Source organism: Heptranchias perlo, chromosome 17, assembly GCF_035084215.1.
Source record: "Heptranchias perlo isolate sHepPer1 chromosome 17, sHepPer1.hap1, whole genome shotgun sequence".
NCBI lineage: Eukaryota > Metazoa > Chordata > Chondrichthyes > Hexanchiformes > Hexanchidae > Heptranchias > Heptranchias perlo.
Window position 1 is genome coordinate 18439289 of NC_090341.1, and position 17665 is coordinate 18456953.

Below are 17665 nucleotides of genomic sequence, written 5' to 3' on the forward strand. Positions count from 1 at the left end.
GACAGAAAGATAAAGTAAAAAAATAACTTAGTTTAGACCTAAAAAACTTAGCGTACCTGTTTTGTGGCGAGATTAGTTCGTGTCTATCTGGGCAGGAGAGCAAATTGATGCTGTTCTATTGATTGTAGCCAGCGAGGTCCCTTTAAGGTTAAGCTTTCAGATCACCGGCGAACCAGGAAGAGCAAGTTCTGGATTTCCGTGTTTGACTGCACATGTGCAGTCGCCGGAACTTGCTCTTCGATTTCGCCACTAATAACGGTGAGCGCTGTTAGGCTCACCGTTACTTTAAAAGCAATTTTCCGCCCATTATAATTTAATATGTTCTATTTGTATTATAATTATCTTGTGACTATTTGATTGACTTCCTGTTTTAAGGTGGCACAGTTCACACAGGAGTCATACTCTACAGTCACTTCTGCTGACATCCCAATTGACTGTGAACGTGACTCTGCCACTGCTTTTTTTGACATATATTAATGACTTGGAACAGGGTGTACAGGGCACAATTTCAAAATTTGCAGATGAAACAAAACTTGGAAGTATAGCAAACAGTGAGGAGGATAGTAATAGACTTCAAGAGGATATAGACAGGCTGGTGGAATGGTCGAACATGTGTCAGATGAAATTTAATGCAGAGAAGAGCGAAGTGATACATTTTGGCAGGAAGAATGAGGAGAGGCAATATAAACTAAATGGTACAATTCTAAAGGGGGTGCAGGAAGAGAGAGGGGGTATATGTGCACAAATCTTTGAAGGTGGCAGGACAGGTTGAGAGAGCGGTTAAAAAAGCATATGGGATCCTGGGCTTTATAAATAGAGGCAGAGAGTACAAAAGCAAGGAAGTTATGTTGAACCTTTATAAAACACTGGTTCAGCCACAACTGAAGTATTGTGTCCAATTCTGGGCAACACACTTTAGGAAGGATGTGAAGGCCTTAGAGAAGGTGCAGAAAAGATTTACTAGAATGGTTTCAGGGATGAGGGGCTTCAGTTACGTGGATAGACTGGAGAAGCTGGGGTTGTTCTCCTTGGAACAGAGAAAGTTAAGAGGGGATTAGATCGAAATGTTCAAAATCATGAAGGTTTTAGATAAAGTAAATAAAGAGAAACTGTTCCCATTGGCGGAAGGGTCAAGAACCAAAGGGCACAGATTTGAAGTGATTGGCAAAACAAACAAAGGCGACATGAGGGAAAACTTTTTTACGCAGCACATAGTTATCATCTGGAATGTGCTGCCTGAAAGGGTGGTGGAAGCAGATTCATTCATGGCTTTCAAAAAGGAATTGGATAAATACTTGAAGGGAAAATATTTGCAGGGCTATGGGAAAACAGCGGGGAAATGAGACTAACTGGATTGCTCCTACAAAGAGCCGGCATGGACTCGATAGGCCAAATGGCCCCCTTCTGTGCTGTAACTATTCGATGATTCTAGTATCACGCGTTCCAGGGAACAATGTCTTTTCTTTCACCCACTCTCAGATTCTTGCTTGCACCTTGGCCTACGGCTGCTAAACTTTTCTTTAGTGCACAATCTCCACACCTCTCTGGTGTGTTCTAGCACTGGGACGTGTTCCCTGGGACAAAATATCACAAAAAGGGACATCCTCCCTTTAAGACTTTCAATGACCTTCCGACTCTGTGCCCAATAAAAGGCAAGCTCCAGACCTGAGGCATTTTCCCAGTCCAAGAATCTGCTCTCCTCTCATGACTGTAAATGACATCTGTCAAGTCAATTTCAATTGAAATTTCACAAGCCCTTGTATATAGTTATCTTGGGCTGGATTTTTCTCTGAGTGGCGAATGAAAGGTGCCTGTCGATTGTTAGACTTGGGCTCGCCCATAGACTTTTCTGGGCTTTTACACTCAAATTCCCTTTATTGGGTCCTCAATGCAGTACGCCGCCCTCTCCTGGGCATCTGGGGCCTGTGTGAACGGGGCAAATAACTGCGTATCCCCTTTACGAATCATATTGATGCATGTTAATAAGCAGCGCAGGCACAGAACCAGGAAGAAAACCTGCCTTCCTTACCCGGTCTGGCCTATATGTGACTCCAGCCCTCTGAAATGACCTAGCAAGCCACTCAGTTGTAAAATCTCGCTAAAAAAAGTCATAATAAGAAAAAAAACGGACGGACCACCCGGCATCGGACCACTAGGCACCGGACACGACAAAGGCCAACCAAGCCCAGTCAACCCTGCAAAGTCCACCTCACTAACATCTGGGGACTTGTGCCAAAATTGGGAGAGCTGTCCCACAGACTCGTCAAGCAACAGCCTGACATAGCCATACTCACAGAATCATACCTTTCAGCCAACGTCCCAGACTCTTCCATCACCATCCCTGGCTATGTCCTGTCCCACCGGCAGGACAGACCCACCAGAGGTGGCGGTACAGTAATATACAGTCAGGAGGGAGTGGCCCTGGCAGTCCTTAACATTGACTCTGGACCCCATGAAATCTGATGGCATCAGGTCAAACATGGGCAAGGAAACCTCCTGCTGCATACCACCTACCGCCCTCCCTCAGCTGATGAATCAGTCCTCCTCCATGTTGAACACCACTTGGAGGAAGCACTAAGGGTAGCAAGGGCACAGAATGTACTCTGGGTGGGGGTCTTCAATGTCCATCACCAAGAGTGGCTCGGTAGCACAACTACTGACCGAGCTGGCCAAGTCCTGAAGGACATAGCTGCCAGACTGAGCCTGCGGCAGGTGGTAAGCGAACCAACATGAGGGAAAAACTTACTTGACCTCGTCCTTACCAATCTACCTGTCTGAAACATGGCTAAGGGAGGGGCAGGACTGGCAGCTCAATGTTCCAGGGTACAGATGCTATAGGAAAGATAGAGCAGGAGGTAAGAGAGGAGGGGGAGTTGCGTTCTTGATTAGGGAGAACATCACGGCAGTAGTGAGAGGGGATATATCCAAGGGTTCGCCCACTGAGTCGATATGGGTAGAACTGAAAAATAAGAAGGGAGAGATCACTTTGATAGGATTGTACTACAGACCCCCAAATAGTCAACGGGAAATTGAGGAGCAAATATGTAAGGAGATTACAGACAGCTGCAAGAAAAATAGGGTGGTAATAGTAGGGGACTTTAACTTTCTCAACATTGACTGGGACACCCATAGCATTAGGGGCTTGGATGGAGAGAAATTTGTTGAGTGTATTCAGGAGGAATTTCTCATTCAGTATGTGGATGGCCCGACTAGAGAGGGGACAAAACTTGACCTCCTCTTGGGAAATAAGGAAGGGCAGGTGACAGAAGTGTTAGTGAGGGATCACTTTGGGACCAGTGATCATAATTCCATTAGTTTCAAGATAGCTATGGAGAAGGATAGGTCTGGCCCAAAAGTTAAAATTCTAAATTGGGGAAAGGCCAATTTTGATGGTATTAGACAGGAACTTTCAGAAGTTGATTGGGAGAGTCTGTTGGCAGGCAAAGGGACGTCTGGTAAGTGGGAGGCTTTCAAAAGTGTGTTAACCAGGGTTCAGGGTAAGCACATTCCTTATAAAGTGAAGGGCAAGGCTGGTAGAAGTAGGGAACCTTGGATGACTCGGGAGATTGAGGCCCTAGTTAAAAAGAAGAAGGAGGCATATGACATGCATAGACAGCTGGGATCAAGTGGATCCCTTGAAGAGTATAGAGATTGCCGGAGTAGAGTTAAGGGAGAAATCAGGAGGGCAAAAATGGGACATGAGATTGCTTTGGCAGATAAGGCAAAGGAGAATCCAAAGAGCTTCTACAAATACATAAAGGGCAAAAGAGTAACTAGGGAGAGAGTAGGGCCTCTGAAGGATCAACAAGGTCATCTATGTGCGGAACCACAAGAGATGGGTGAGATCCTGAATGAATATTTCACATCGGTATTTACGATTGAGAAAGGCATGGATGTTAGGGAACTTGGGGAAATAAATAGTGATGTCTTGAGGAGTGTACATATTACAGAGAGGGAGGTGCTGGAAGTCTTAACGCGCATCAAGGTAGATAAATCTCCGGGACCTGATGAAATGTATCCCAGGACGTTATGGGAGGTTAGGGAGGAAATTGCGGGTCCCCTAGCAGAGATATTTGAATCATCCACCGCTACAGGTGAGGTGCCTGAAGATTGGAGGGTAGCAAATGTTGTGCCTTTGTTTAAGAAGAGCGGCAGGGAAAAGCCTGGGAACTACAGACCGGTGAGCCTGACATCTGTAGTGGGTAAGTTGTTAGAGGGTATTCTGAGAGACAGGATCTACAGGCATTTGGAGAGGCAGGGACTGATTAGGAACAGTCAGCATGGTTTTGTGAGAGGAAAATCATGTCTCACGAAATTGATTGAGTTTTTTGAAGGGGTCACCAAGAAGATAGATGAGGGCTGTGCAGTAGACGTGGTCTACATGGACTTCAGCAAAGCCTTTGACAAGGTACCGCATGGTAGGTTGTTACGTAAGGTTAAATCTCACGGGATCCAAGGTGAGGTAGCCAATTGGATACAAAATTGGCTTGACGACAGAAGACAGAGGGTGGTTGTAGAGGGTTGTTTTTCAAACTGGATGCCTGTGTCCAGCGGTGTGCCTCAGGGATCGGTGCTGGGTCCGCTGTTATTTGTTATTTATATTAATGATTTGGATGAGAATTTAGGAGGAATGGTTAGTAAGTTTGCAGATGACACCAAGATTGGTGGCATTGTGGACAGTGAAGAAGGTTATCTAGGATTGCAACGGGATCTTGATAAATTGGGCCAGTGGGCCGATGAATGGCAGATGGAGTTTAATTTAGATAAATGTGAGGTGATGCATTTTGATAGATCGAATCAGACCAGGACCTACTCCGTTAATGGTAGGGCGTTGGAGAGAGTTATAGAACAAAGAGATCTAGGAGTACAGGTTCATAGCTCCTTGAAAGTGGAGTCACAGGTGGATAGGGTGGTGAAGAAAGCATTCGGCATGCTTGGTTTCATTGGTCAGAACATTGAATACAGGAGTTGGGATGTCTTGTTGAAGTTGTACAAGACATTAGTAGGGCCACACTTGGAATACTGTGTACAGTTCTGGTGACCGTACTATAGAAAGGATATTATTAAACTAGAAAGAGTGCAGAAAAGATTTACTAGGATGCTACCGGGACTTGATGGTTTGACTTATAAGGAGAGGTTAGATAGACTGGGACTTTTTTCCCTGGAGAGTAGGAGGTTGAGGGGTGATCTTATAGAAGTCTATAAAATAATGAGGGGCATAGATAAGGTAGATAGTCAAAATCTTTTCCCAAAGGTAGGGGAGTCTATAACGAGGGGACATAGATTTAAGGTGAGAGGGGAGAGATACAAAAGGGTCCAGAGGGGCAATTTTTTCACTCAAAGGGTGGTGAGTGTCTGGAACGAGCTGCCAGAGGCAGTAGTAGAGGCGGGTACAATTTTGTCTTTTAAAAAGCATTTGGACAGTTACATGGGTAAGATGGGTATAGAGGGATATGGGCCAAGTGCAGGCAATTGGGACTAGCTTAGTGGTATAAACTGGGTGACATGGACATGTTGGGCCGAAGGGCCTGTTTCCATGTTGTAAACTTCTATGATTCTATGATTCTATGAAATGCGTCTGTCCATGACAGTATTGGTAGGAGTGACCACCGCACAGTCCTCGTGGAGACGAAGTCCCGTCTTCGCACTAAGGACACCATCCAACGTGCTAAATGGGATAGATTCAGAACAGATCTAGCAGCTCAAAACTGGTCATCCATGAGGCGCTGTGGGCCATCAGCAGCAGCAGAATTGTATTCTCGCACAATCTGTAACCTCATGGCCCGGCATATTCCTCACTCTACCATTACCAACAAGCCTGGGGATTGTTGACCGGAAGTCACCGGTTAACGGTTTTGGCTTAGTACACAGAGGAAGAGTCAATTCTCTCTTAATTCTCAATTCGCTTTATTAACGTTATTAGATCATGTACATACTGCTTATACGTCTAGTTAGATATAGGCATGTAGTTTACAGCAGGTTATACAGGTTTATACTCAAACTAGGATTTAAACGCACACCCAGTAGGTTTCTCTGCTAACACACCCTGAGTATTAGGCTTTAAACGCGAACCCACTAGGTTTTTCTGACAACACTCCCTGAGTGTCACAGAATAGAAAGGATATTATATTACCCGGAAAGGAGAGATACTGCTGGCCAGGCAATTCTCTTCCTTACTCCCGACGTCGTCTCTACGTCCCTGACATAGTCTTTATGTCCCTGACGTAAGGTTCCCACTTCCACGAGGGTTAGTCTCCGGAGTCTCCCTCACAAACAAACACACACCAACAAAAACACATTGAGCCCAAGCCAGCAATTCTTCAGTTTTATTCCCCGAATGATGCTGTCTTCTCTGGTTGGCTCAAAGTTGCTGGAGTGATCGATGTCATCCCCTGATTGGCTCTGTTCCAAAGGCCTAGGTAGCATCACCTCCTTTGTCTCTGTAAGAAGCGGAACAAATTCAAACCGGTTCTGGCCAGTTCAGACCAGTGACTGAACTCCAGGTCATCTCAGTTCAAAAGGTCAGTGTCTTTGTTAGCACTTCGAATTAAGCTCAATAGGTTTCTGCAGCCTCTGGCCAACAGGATCAACACTGGTTCAATGAGGAGTGTAGAAGAGCATGCCAGGAGCAGCACCAGGCGTACCTAAAAATGAGGTGCCAACCTGGTGAAGCTACAACTCAGGACTACATGCATGCTAAACAGCGGAAGCAAAATGTTATAGACAGAGCTAAGCGATTCCACAACCAACGGATCAGATCAAAGCTCTTCAGTCCTGGCACATCCAGTCGTGAATGGTGGTGGACAATTAAACAACTAACGGGAGGAGGAGGCTCTGCAAACATCCCCATCCTCAATGATTGCACGTGAGTGCAAAAGACAAGGCTGAAGCGTTTGCAACCATCTTCAGCCAGAATTGCCGAGTGGATGATCCATCTTGGCCTCCTCCCGAGATCCCCACCATCGCAGAAGCCAGTCTTCAGCCAATTCGATTCACTCCACGTGATATCAAGAAATGGCTGAGTGTACTGGATACAACAATGGCTATGGGCCCTGGCATCATCCCGGCTGTAGTGCTGAAGATATGTGCTCCAGAACTAGCTGCGCCTCTAGCCAAGCTGTTCCAGTACAGCTACAACACTGGCATCTACCCGACAATGTGGAAAATTGCCCAGGTATGTCCTGTCCACAACAAGCAGGACAAATCCAATCCGGCCAATTACCGCCCCATCAGTCTACTCTCAATCATCAGCAAAGTGATGGAAGGTGTCATCGACAGTGCGATCAAGCGGCAATTACTCACCAATAACCTGCTCACCGATGCTCAGTTTGGGTTCCGCCAGGACCACTCGGCTCCAGACCTCATTACAGCTTTGGTCCAAACATGGACAAAAGAGCTGAATTCCAGAGGTGAGGTGAGAGTGACTGCCCTTGACATCAAGGCAGCATTTAACCGAGTGTGGCAATAAGGAGCCCTAGTAAAATTGAAGTCAATGGGAATCAGGGAAAACTCTCCAGTGGCTGGAGTCATACCTAGCACAAAGGACGATGGTAGTGGTTGTTGGAGGCCAATCATCACAGCCCCAGGGCATTGCTGCAGGGGTTCCTCAGGGCAGTGTCCTAGGCCCAACCATCTTCAGCTGCTTCATCAATGACCTTCTCTCCATCATAAGGTCAGAAATGAGGATGTTCGCTGATGATTGCACGGTGTTCAGTTTCATTTGCAACCCCTCAAATAATGAAGCAGTCCGAGCCCGCATGCAGCAAGACCTGGACAACATCCAGGCATGCGCTCATAAGTGGCAAGTAACATTCGCGCCAGACAAGTGCCAGGCAATGACCATCTCCAACAAGAGAGAATCTAACCACCTCCCCTTGACATTCAACGGCACTACCATCGCCGAATCCCCCAACATCAACATCCTGGGAGTCACCATTGACCAGAAACTTAACTGGACAAGCCATATAAATACTGTGGCTACGAGAGCAGGTCAGAGGCTGGGTATTCTGCAGCGAGTGACTCACCTCCTGACTCCCCAAAGCCTTTCCACCATCTACAAGGCACAAGTCAGGAGTGTGATGGAATACTCTCCACTTGCCTGGATGAGTGCAGCTTCAACAACACTCAAGAAGCTCGACACCATCCAGGACAAAGCAGCCTGCTTGATTGGCACCCCATCCACCACCCTAAACATTCACTCCCTTCACAACCGGCGCACAGTGGCTGCTGTGTGTACCATTCACAGGATGCACTGCAGCAACTTGCCAAGGATTCTTCCACAGCACCTCCCAAACCCGCGACCTCTACCACCTAGAAGGACAAGAGCAGCAGTTACATGGGAACAACACCACCTGCACGTTCCCCTCCAAGTCACACACCATCCCGATTGGGAAATATATCGCCGTTCCCTCATCGTCGCTGGGTCAAAATCCTGGAACACCCTTCCTAACAGCACTGTGGGAGAACCTTCACCACACGGACTGCAGCGGTTCAAGAAGGCGGCTCACCACCACCTTCTCAAGGGCAATTAGGGATGGGCATTAAATGCCGGCGTCGCCAGCAACGCCCACATCCCATGAACGAATAAAAAAAAAAGTGTCGGTTAGAATAGTGAATTCAATGTAAAATTAGTTACAGAAAGCGAAATAAGGAGAGGGTAAGAAATATTGAATTAAGAGACAGAGATAAAAGAGACAGAATTAAAAGTAAAAAAAAAATATATCTTTAAATGTCCAACAATAATTCAAATGTGAAGGGAACGAGGCTGCACACTTGTTAAATTAAATCTTCAGTGCTGGAGAGGTTGTTTGGCAGTCATTAAAACTTACCATGCCAGTCAAATTTTGGTTACACTTAAAAAAGCTTGATGTACCTTTTTCTGCCACGTTGACTTTGTTTCCATTAGGGCAGAAGAGGAACTTCACGCTGCTACTGTCATTTCATCAGTGAGTCAGCCGGCGAGATCTCTTTCCCACAAAGCGTCTGGAGGAGCAGGGCATCTGGTAGGGGAACTTCCGGATTTCCGTGTTTAACTGCGCACGTGTGGTGGCCGGAAGTTCCTTTACCATTTGACCTGAAATAACGGTGAGCGCTGTTCGGCTCGCCATTATTTTTGGAGCAAAATCCAGGCTGTTGTTTTTTCCTGTCAAAGGCACCTCAGATATAGTTCAATTGTTTGAATTTACAGTTTTAGTTCAAAAACGAATTGACAGCTACCTTCAAAGTATTGACCCATCCTTAAAATGGCTTCCCTAGGTTTTAATCACAGTTTAAAGTGCTCCCGGCCTTTCTCATTGCCAGACCAGGAGGAACGGGGCTTGCAAACAGGAAGTTTGGGGACAAACATGCTCTGTGAATTGCCACTTTTTCTGTCAATCGTAAAAAAATGTGGCATTTTATTCCTCACCTCCAAAATGCGTGGGTAACTTAAAAAAGTTTGGATTCTTTAATACAGCTGGATTTTTTTCTGTAATTCACAATAAGACTGGCCACTCGCAAAGTGTGCTATGACTTCCTATTTGTAGGTCCTTTCCCTGTGTCATGAGATTCAGTCGAAGGTGGCAGCCCAAAGCTGCATTCTAGGAGTTCTTATCCATAGAATGCACGTGCGGTGATTCTAGTGTATGTTAGGGGTTGTAGTCTGCTACCTGGTTGAGCCTTTTCATCCAGGAAAGTTCTAGGTAGACAGAACAAGCTGCTGAAGTGGACCAGGACTCAAGCCTTGGCTCCAGTGAGGGGGGGGGGCAGGCCTATTTGGGGACAACTTCTTGGAGATCTTTCTGACATACAATAGTTAATTTCAGCGTATTTAAGTGATTTTTTTTTCAGAACTATTTAATTTCTTCATGTATTTATTACGTTACAAACATAAATTGTGCAGGTTTGTACTGGGGTGAGTGAGGAACCAACATGGTTGCTCAATTTTCTCGCTCAGGCACTTGCTCTCAGTGGTTGTGATCTGCAATTGATTTGTCCAATTCACATTCCCCAGTGCTAATTCTTCTCTGCTAGTTCGACACGTATTTCGGGTTTCTGGAGGTGCAGATATTATTAGGGTCGGTAGACATTTTTGACTCATAACTCAATCAGAAAACCCTGGTATAGCTGCAAGATAAGAAAATAGCAAAGTTACTTCACTTGTACAACTTCCATTTCCTCACAGAATCAAAATTAAACATTGATAAACCATAAGTACCAGTTGTGTCAACTTAGTTTCTATCTCCTGTATTAATTGAATTTGAACAACTAAACATTGGGCCCGATTTTACCAGGGGTGCGGGTTCTTGGCGGGTGGGCCAGCGGTCGCGTTTTCAACGCGCCCGGTGAAATTAGTGGGTTGCCCGCGCGATCGTAGCAGGCAACACACTAATTGGATCCACCTACCTGCTCCTCCGGGTTCCCCGCTGCTGATCTGCGCGTCGGGCGGGCTGCGCATGCGCAGTAAGATCTGTCAGCTGGAGGCGCTCTATTTAAAGGGGCAGTCCTCCACTGACAGATGCTGCCACAAACACAAAAATTACAGCATGGAGCAGCCCAGGGGGAAGGCTGCTCCCAGTTTAATGATGCCTCACCCCAGGTATCATTAGATGGGGTGAGGAGGAGGGGGAGGACAGAGATCTTCCACCCGGCGGGCGGGAGGAAGCGGCCTGCATCTGCCACCAAGAAGGCCTGGCTCGAGGTGGCAGAGGAGGTCACCAGCGCCACCAACTTATCGCCCACCTGCATACAGTGCAGGAGGCGCTGCAATGACCTCAGTAGGTCAGCCACAGTGAGAATACGTAGTCTTTCCCCTACACTCCGTCTGCCACAACACTGCCCCCACCCCACATCTCCTTCGGCACTGCCAACACTACTCTGTCACATGACCCCTCATACCCACTCAAACCTCATCCTCATCTTACCTGCACCAACTCACCTCGCGAGTACTCACCCCGCCACTACCACGCAACCCAATCCTCATACAATCTCATGGCTCTATCCCATACTCACCCTCTCATGCATCTCTTTCACAGTCAGCCTCACTCAACCTGCCACCACCTGTGCTGCAGCCACAGGGCATGCATCACATATGTGCAGTAGGCAGCGTAAGGCAAATGTGTCGTGAGCATGAAGGGGATGCACAAGGGTGTTTAAGGGTTTGTCATGGTTCTTACTTCTATTGAATTAAAGAACAACTCACATCACACATTATATTGGCACCACTACTGCCATGTCTTCGCGAATCCTGTCCGGTTTGTGCAATAATGCCCGCTCCTGGTTATCCCTATGAGGACCCACCACTGATGCCACCCAGTGTGTCACTGCAGAGTGGGTGTAGGTGTATTTGCAGGGCTCTTCTGCGCAGACGACTGAGAGACATCGGGGATGTCCCCGGTTGCACCCTGGAAGGCTGTGGAGCAGAAGTTCGGGAGGGCAGTGGTGACTTTGAAAGCGACAGGTAGGAAGATGGTGCACGGGCCAGCCTGGAGCAGCTCGGCATGAAGGAGGCTGCAGATGTCCACGGCTACATGTCGACTGACTCTGAGCCTCCGTGTGCACTGCTGCTCAGAGAGGTCCAGGAGGCTGAGCCTTGGTCTGTGGAATGTGTGGCGAGGGTAGTGCCCTCTGCGATGCATCTCTCTCTGCTGTAGCCCTCCCTCCTGCTGTACAGGTGGATGTGTCACAGCACTCTGTTGTGGAGCACCACGTGTCAGAGGTGGACAGCGTGGATGGCGAGGCTGGTGATGCTGTTCACCCTCCGAGGAGGTCATGACTGCAGCTACGGCGGCCCCCATCCGCAAGATGTACATCTGAGGGGGTCCGCAAGGTAGGTACATGTCTCCGGACCCCGGGGTAAGTGTGCAGGTTGGTGACTTCGACCATCAGGAGGAGGGTGGTGGAGGACAAACTTTGTCCCAAGTGACAGAGCGGCCTCCTGCAATGAGTGAGGGTCTCCCCCCCTCCCCCCCCCCCCCACCTGTCAAATGGACCTTTGCAGCTGCCACAGGCTGACAGCTGCAACACGTCCAGTTCAACTGGGAGTGTTTCCCCCAGTGTGTGAAACAGTCCCATGTTTATCCAAAATCACACACAGTCCCTTAATCAGGTCAGTTAATGACCTGAACAAGCAAAGTAAATACTCTCAAGTGGCATCCCGCTGGCTTTAATTGCCTGCGGGATTCCCACCAGCGGGGGCAGCGCGCGCACGCCAGCGCGTCATCGGGGAACCCGGAAGTGGGCGGGATCGAGGCGCGATCCGGTCCCGCACCTGGATTTTGGGATTTTCGGGCCCCCCCCCGCCGAGAACGCAGCCGGTAGCGGGTGCTAAAATCGGGCCCAATGTGTTCTGCAACATCATTATTACACATACAAAGAAATGGTGACAAATCTACCAGAATATGTGCAGTTTATTCCACTTCTAGGTCTCCAATACCAAGCAAGATTTCTGGAAGAAAGATAAAGGATTCTCTCCTATGTGTAAATAGGTTTCTTTGGATCCTTGCTTCTCCTTCAGATACACTTTGGAAGCATCAATCAAATGGCAGTTTTACAATTCCTACCATTTTAATATTTTTGAAACATTGATGGGTATGTTCTTGTCATGTTCCTTTGGCTGTGGATGTAGCATTTAAATGAAAACTAATTGCCTCTTATGCCTCCTTTCTTGCTTTTGGCATTTATTAGATAGTCTCGAGCATTCCTAATATTCTGTCCGTCACCTGTTCCAAAATATTCTTCTGTGTGAACTTTGTTTTTTCACTGATATAAATATTCTCCACTAGCTGTTTTTTAAATGTTTCTGGGTTTTTTGCCTCCACTGTCCTTTCCATAGATCCATGTAACTGTTTGTGTGAAGAAGAACTTGCTGACATCAGTTTAAATTTGCCTTTTAACTAGTCGGAACCTGTGCTTTTTTTCCTACAGTCATGGTCTCGATTGCAGTAGTGCTCCAGATGTACCTTTTCTAGACCATTTACTATTTTATACACCTTTAAAAAGATCTGCCATGAAAGCCTTTCCATCTTCTACCTGGAATTTAACCCCACTCAACTGGAAGACAGGCAAATATTCTGGGCAACAAGGTAAGAAGTACATTCATGAACCATTTAAACTCAGGGGTTTTCAAACTTGGATATAGGAAAGCTAGAGAACTATGAGAGGAAATTCAACACTTGAACGCAAAACAAGCAGAAACCCCCCCCCCAACCCCACATTTAATGGCAGCCAAAGCTATTTAAATATCAAATTATTTTTAAAACATTTTATACAGGTTTACAAAACTCACACATACAAGAGTGTACAGCATGCTAAAGAAAGCAAGCATTCTCATGTGCTCCAGAGATCTTGTGTACAAGTACAGCTGTAGTAATGCTGTAATTCCAGCGAGCGTCAGTCAAGGCCACAGAATCTCTGGATGACACATTACACATGCCACGTTGCTACTGACTTCATTAAAAAGGCACAGATTTCCCAGCACTGGCCAGTCAATTCAGGCAGAGATGCTTTAAATTTAAACTAAGCAATGTCACAGTAATGTGAATGCCTCAGAGGTCAGCTCTTCCACATGTGTTGGAAGCTCCCTGACTGTATCTACAAAGAGAGAAAAATATCTCTGCACATGCTCGATGTTTTTTTCTGGTCAATACAAGTTTTCCGTCTTCAAAGCAGTGAATATTTGTCTGAATTTAATCATTCCAACGTAATTTTCCATTATTATCTTCTTTCAAAAATCTAATGTCACTTTGTATCACAGTTACAAACTAATTTTGACCTTACTCACAATGCTAATAGACCCACAAGTCTATATTTTCTGTAGGACTGATACCACAATCGGATGCTTCAAGTGAGGAGCAGCACTCAAAGGGAATGCTGGCCGCTTCCGATCGTAGAATCAGCCCTGATGTATCCAGGTCCATCAATGTCCCTACATTACAATAATGACTGCACTTCAAAAGTGGACATAAGATAGTATATAAATGCAAATTTATTTTCTTTCTTGGTGTGGGCGAGAGAGAGGAGAGCCACAAGAGGCCTCTGCTTCATTATAAGTGCTACTAACATGGGTTATCAAAACCACAGATAAATGGTGGAATAGAAAGGTAGTGCTGGTTAAAGTATAAGCATGCCCAGGGAATTCAGGCTAAAATATTAGTGGGATGACTTGTAAGGACTTCATTATAACAAGATCGCTGGTTCATGTTTCATGGAGGTGCAGCAGTGTCGAAATGTGTCACATTGTAGCATAAAATGCCAGGAACTAAACTCTAGCTTCATAAGAGCAGTGAGAATTTTGCATTCATGCAGTACCAGTGTGTGGAAAATTCTACTTGTGTGGGAATTTCACTAGCATGGATTTGTGAAGAGTAGGTCATGTCTGACTAAATTGGTTGAATCTTTTGAGGAGGTCACGAGGATAGTGGACAGGGGAGTGTCTATGGATGTTATCTATATGGACTTCCAGAAGGCATTTGATCCACACAAGAGATTATGAGCAAAAATGAAAGCAAACGGAATTGGAGATAATTTTGGGACATCGATTGGGAGACAGAGACTAGGGATAAATGGAACGTTCTCTGATTGGAGAAATGTGACAAGTGGTGTTTCCCAATGATCTGCTCAGCTTTTAACTATGTAAAATAATAACTTGGATGTATATCTAAATTTGCAGATGATACTAAGGAGGCATAATAAGTTGTGTAGATGGGGGAAGGATGTTACAAAGGGACATAAATAGACTAAGGGAGTGGGCAAAACTAGGACATAGAGTTCAATGTGGGGAAATGTGAGGTCATCCATTTTGGATACGAAAAAGACAAATTGGAATATTTTCTTAACGATGAAAGTCGAGGAACTTTGGAGGAGCAAAGGGATTTAGGTGTCCATGTGCACAGATCACTAAAACCTAGTGCACAGGTACAAAAAGTAAGCAAAAAGGCTAATGGAATGTTGGCCTTTATCTCAAGAATAAAAAAGTGAGGAATTGATGCCTTAATTGCACAAAGCCTTGGTCAGACGTCCCCCTGGAGTACTGCGTTTAGTTTTGGGCACCAAACCTCAAGAAAGATATATTGAAGGGGGTACAGTGCAGATTTACCAGAATGATATCAGGTCTTAAAAGGTTAAATTATAAGGTCACGTTTCATAAACTTGAATTGCATTCCCTTGAATTTAGAAGGCTGAAGGGTGATCTATTTAAGGTCTTCAAAATGATAAAGGGATTTGGTAAAGTAGATACAGAAAAACAATTTCCTCTGGTGGGTGAATCCAGAACAAGGAGGCATAATCTTAAAATTAGAGCTAGGCCATTTAGGATTGAAATCAAAAATCAGAACCTTTTCACACAAATGATGGTAGAAATCTAGAACTCTCCCCCCCAAAAGGCTGTGGACGCTGGGTCAACTGAAATTTTCCATACTGAGATCGATAGATTTTTGTTAGGTAAGGGAACTGAGGGATATGGAGCAAAGGCGGGTAAATGAAGATGAGGTACAGATCAACCATGATCTAATTGAATGACAGAACAGGTTTGAGGGGCTGAATGGCTTACTCCTGTTCCTATGAACTGAAAGCTCTGTGTAGTAAGCAAAAAGTCTAAGAGCAACATATGAATTAATTTTAAATATTCAGAGTGCTAAAGGAATCTTAAGATCTCTCTTTCTGCACCAGGTAAAAGCTTTCACTGTATTATCAGGTTGACTTATTTTCACTTATTTTCACTTATTTTCAGTTGGCATGGACTGACTTAGTGTCCCTAACTTAAACAACATACAACATTTGTAAACAATTTTACAACACCAAGTTATAGTCCAGCAATTTTATTTTAAATTCACAAGCTTTCGGAGATTTTCTCCTTCCTCAGGCAAATGTTTCAAGATCTCCTTTGCCTGAGGAAGGAGAAAATCTCCGAAAGCTTGTGAATTTAAAATAAAATTGCTGGACTATAACTTGGTGTTGTAAAATTGTTTACAATTGTCAACCCCAGTCCATCACCGGCATCTCCACATCACAACATACAACATGCCATTGTTCAGGCAAAAAGAAAAACTGCAGCATTATTTAGAAATGATTATTATTGACTGACTGATGTCACACAGTCACAAGAAAACTGCGCTGTCAAAAACGTGGGTAATAATTTGGTAAGTGATTTGCATAACATTTGGACAAATCCTGTCAATTTCTGCACTTGCTGTGTGCAACTTGATTTGCTTCCCAAGTAGCCCGGTTTTGCATAGAGTCCCAGAGGCAATGAAAATACTGGTTTCTGAGCAAATCTGAGCAACAACAAATCATTTGCTGCACCAAATCACTTGCCCTTGTCATAAAACCTTTTATACAGTGATTTTCCTTATTCCAGCACCAGTATCTAAACTTGTAAGAAGCAGCTGTTTGGACTGATTTATGTAGCATCAAAACAAGGAGTCAAATAACAGGGAACAGCTTTGACAAGTATTTACTGTGGTGATGTGCTGTCAGAAAAATATAAAGGATGACAACTCAAAAGATTTAAGCAAATGGTAGAGTGGAAGATATTAGTAGCAAATCAGTATATTGTGCACTTCATAGGATCATAGAAAATCATACAATCTTACAGCACCAAAGGAGGCCATTCAGCCCATCGTGCCTGTGCCGGCTCTTTGACAGAGCTATCCAATTAGTCCCACTCCCCTTTCACTTGCTTAAAATGACAGAAAAGCAGATGATACTTCTGCACTCGTAGCTTTTAGCGATTGTTGAAAATGTAATTTCTTTCAGCTCTTTCCATGGCTCAATAGGTAAATGCACTGTTTGGTACGATACTGAGCCACACAGACCAGGTAAAACTCAAGCTTAATACCTCTTCTTTGCCAACTTAGCTGATCTCAATCAGGAGAACTACAATTGGCGTGTGTATGAAAAAGAAAGAAAGACTAGCATTTATATAATACCTTTCACGACCTCAGAACGTCCCAAAGTGCTTTATAGCCAATTAAATACTTTTGAAGTGTAGTCACTGTTGTAATGTAGGAAACACAGCAGCTAATTTGTACACAGTAAGGTCCCACAAATAGCAATGTGACCAGATAACCTGCTTTACTGATGTTAGTTGAGGGATAAATATTGGCCCTGATCTTCGAAATAGTGCCATGGGACCTTTTACGTCTACCTTAGTTTAACGTTTCATCCGAAAGACAGCGCCTCCGACAAAGCAGCACTCGCTCAGTGTTGCACTGAAGTGTCAGCCTGGATTATGTGCTCATGTCTCTGGAGTGGGACTTGAAGCCACAACCTTCGGACTCAGCGGTGAGAGTGCTACCACTGAGCCAGAGCTATGAAGCTAGGGCAGGGAAAATTAGTGCGGTTCCTATTCTCAATGACTGTCCCATGACTCCTTTTGGAAAGTTTATATCAGGTGCTCATGGACAAATGGCTTGCTGACGCTCGCTGCCTGGGCTAACACATGTCTGCTGGGTGAGATATCAGAGGGAAATTGGGCAACAGTATCCCAGCAACAGTCAGCCACCATGAGAAGGGAGAAAAGGAAAAATGTAATTTTATACAAGTTTTCTCATTTTGTTAGCAAATGGCTATTTGCAGAAAAGTTGCAATTTTAGCAAAAGTTTTGTCAATGGGCCGTTGGTGCAGGCTGGTCTTATTTCTCAGGAGTGCTGTGCAATATTCTAACAGCAGGTGGTGCTGCTGAGACATA

At 45.1% G+C, this 17665-nt stretch overlaps 1 long non-coding RNA gene across 4 annotated transcripts in view; it reads left to right on the forward strand.

Annotated features, from left to right (window-relative positions):
* LOC137334128 (uncharacterized) overlaps positions 1-17665 on the forward strand; it is an 84023-nt gene that overhangs the window by 61553 nt on the left and 4805 nt on the right. For all 4 annotated transcript variants that reach the window (XR_010966070.1, XR_010966071.1, XR_010966069.1 and 1 more), the window contains one exon: positions 12904-13061. This is a non-coding gene — a long non-coding RNA (uncharacterized lncRNA). The remainder of the gene's footprint in view (positions 1-12903; positions 13062-17665) is intronic.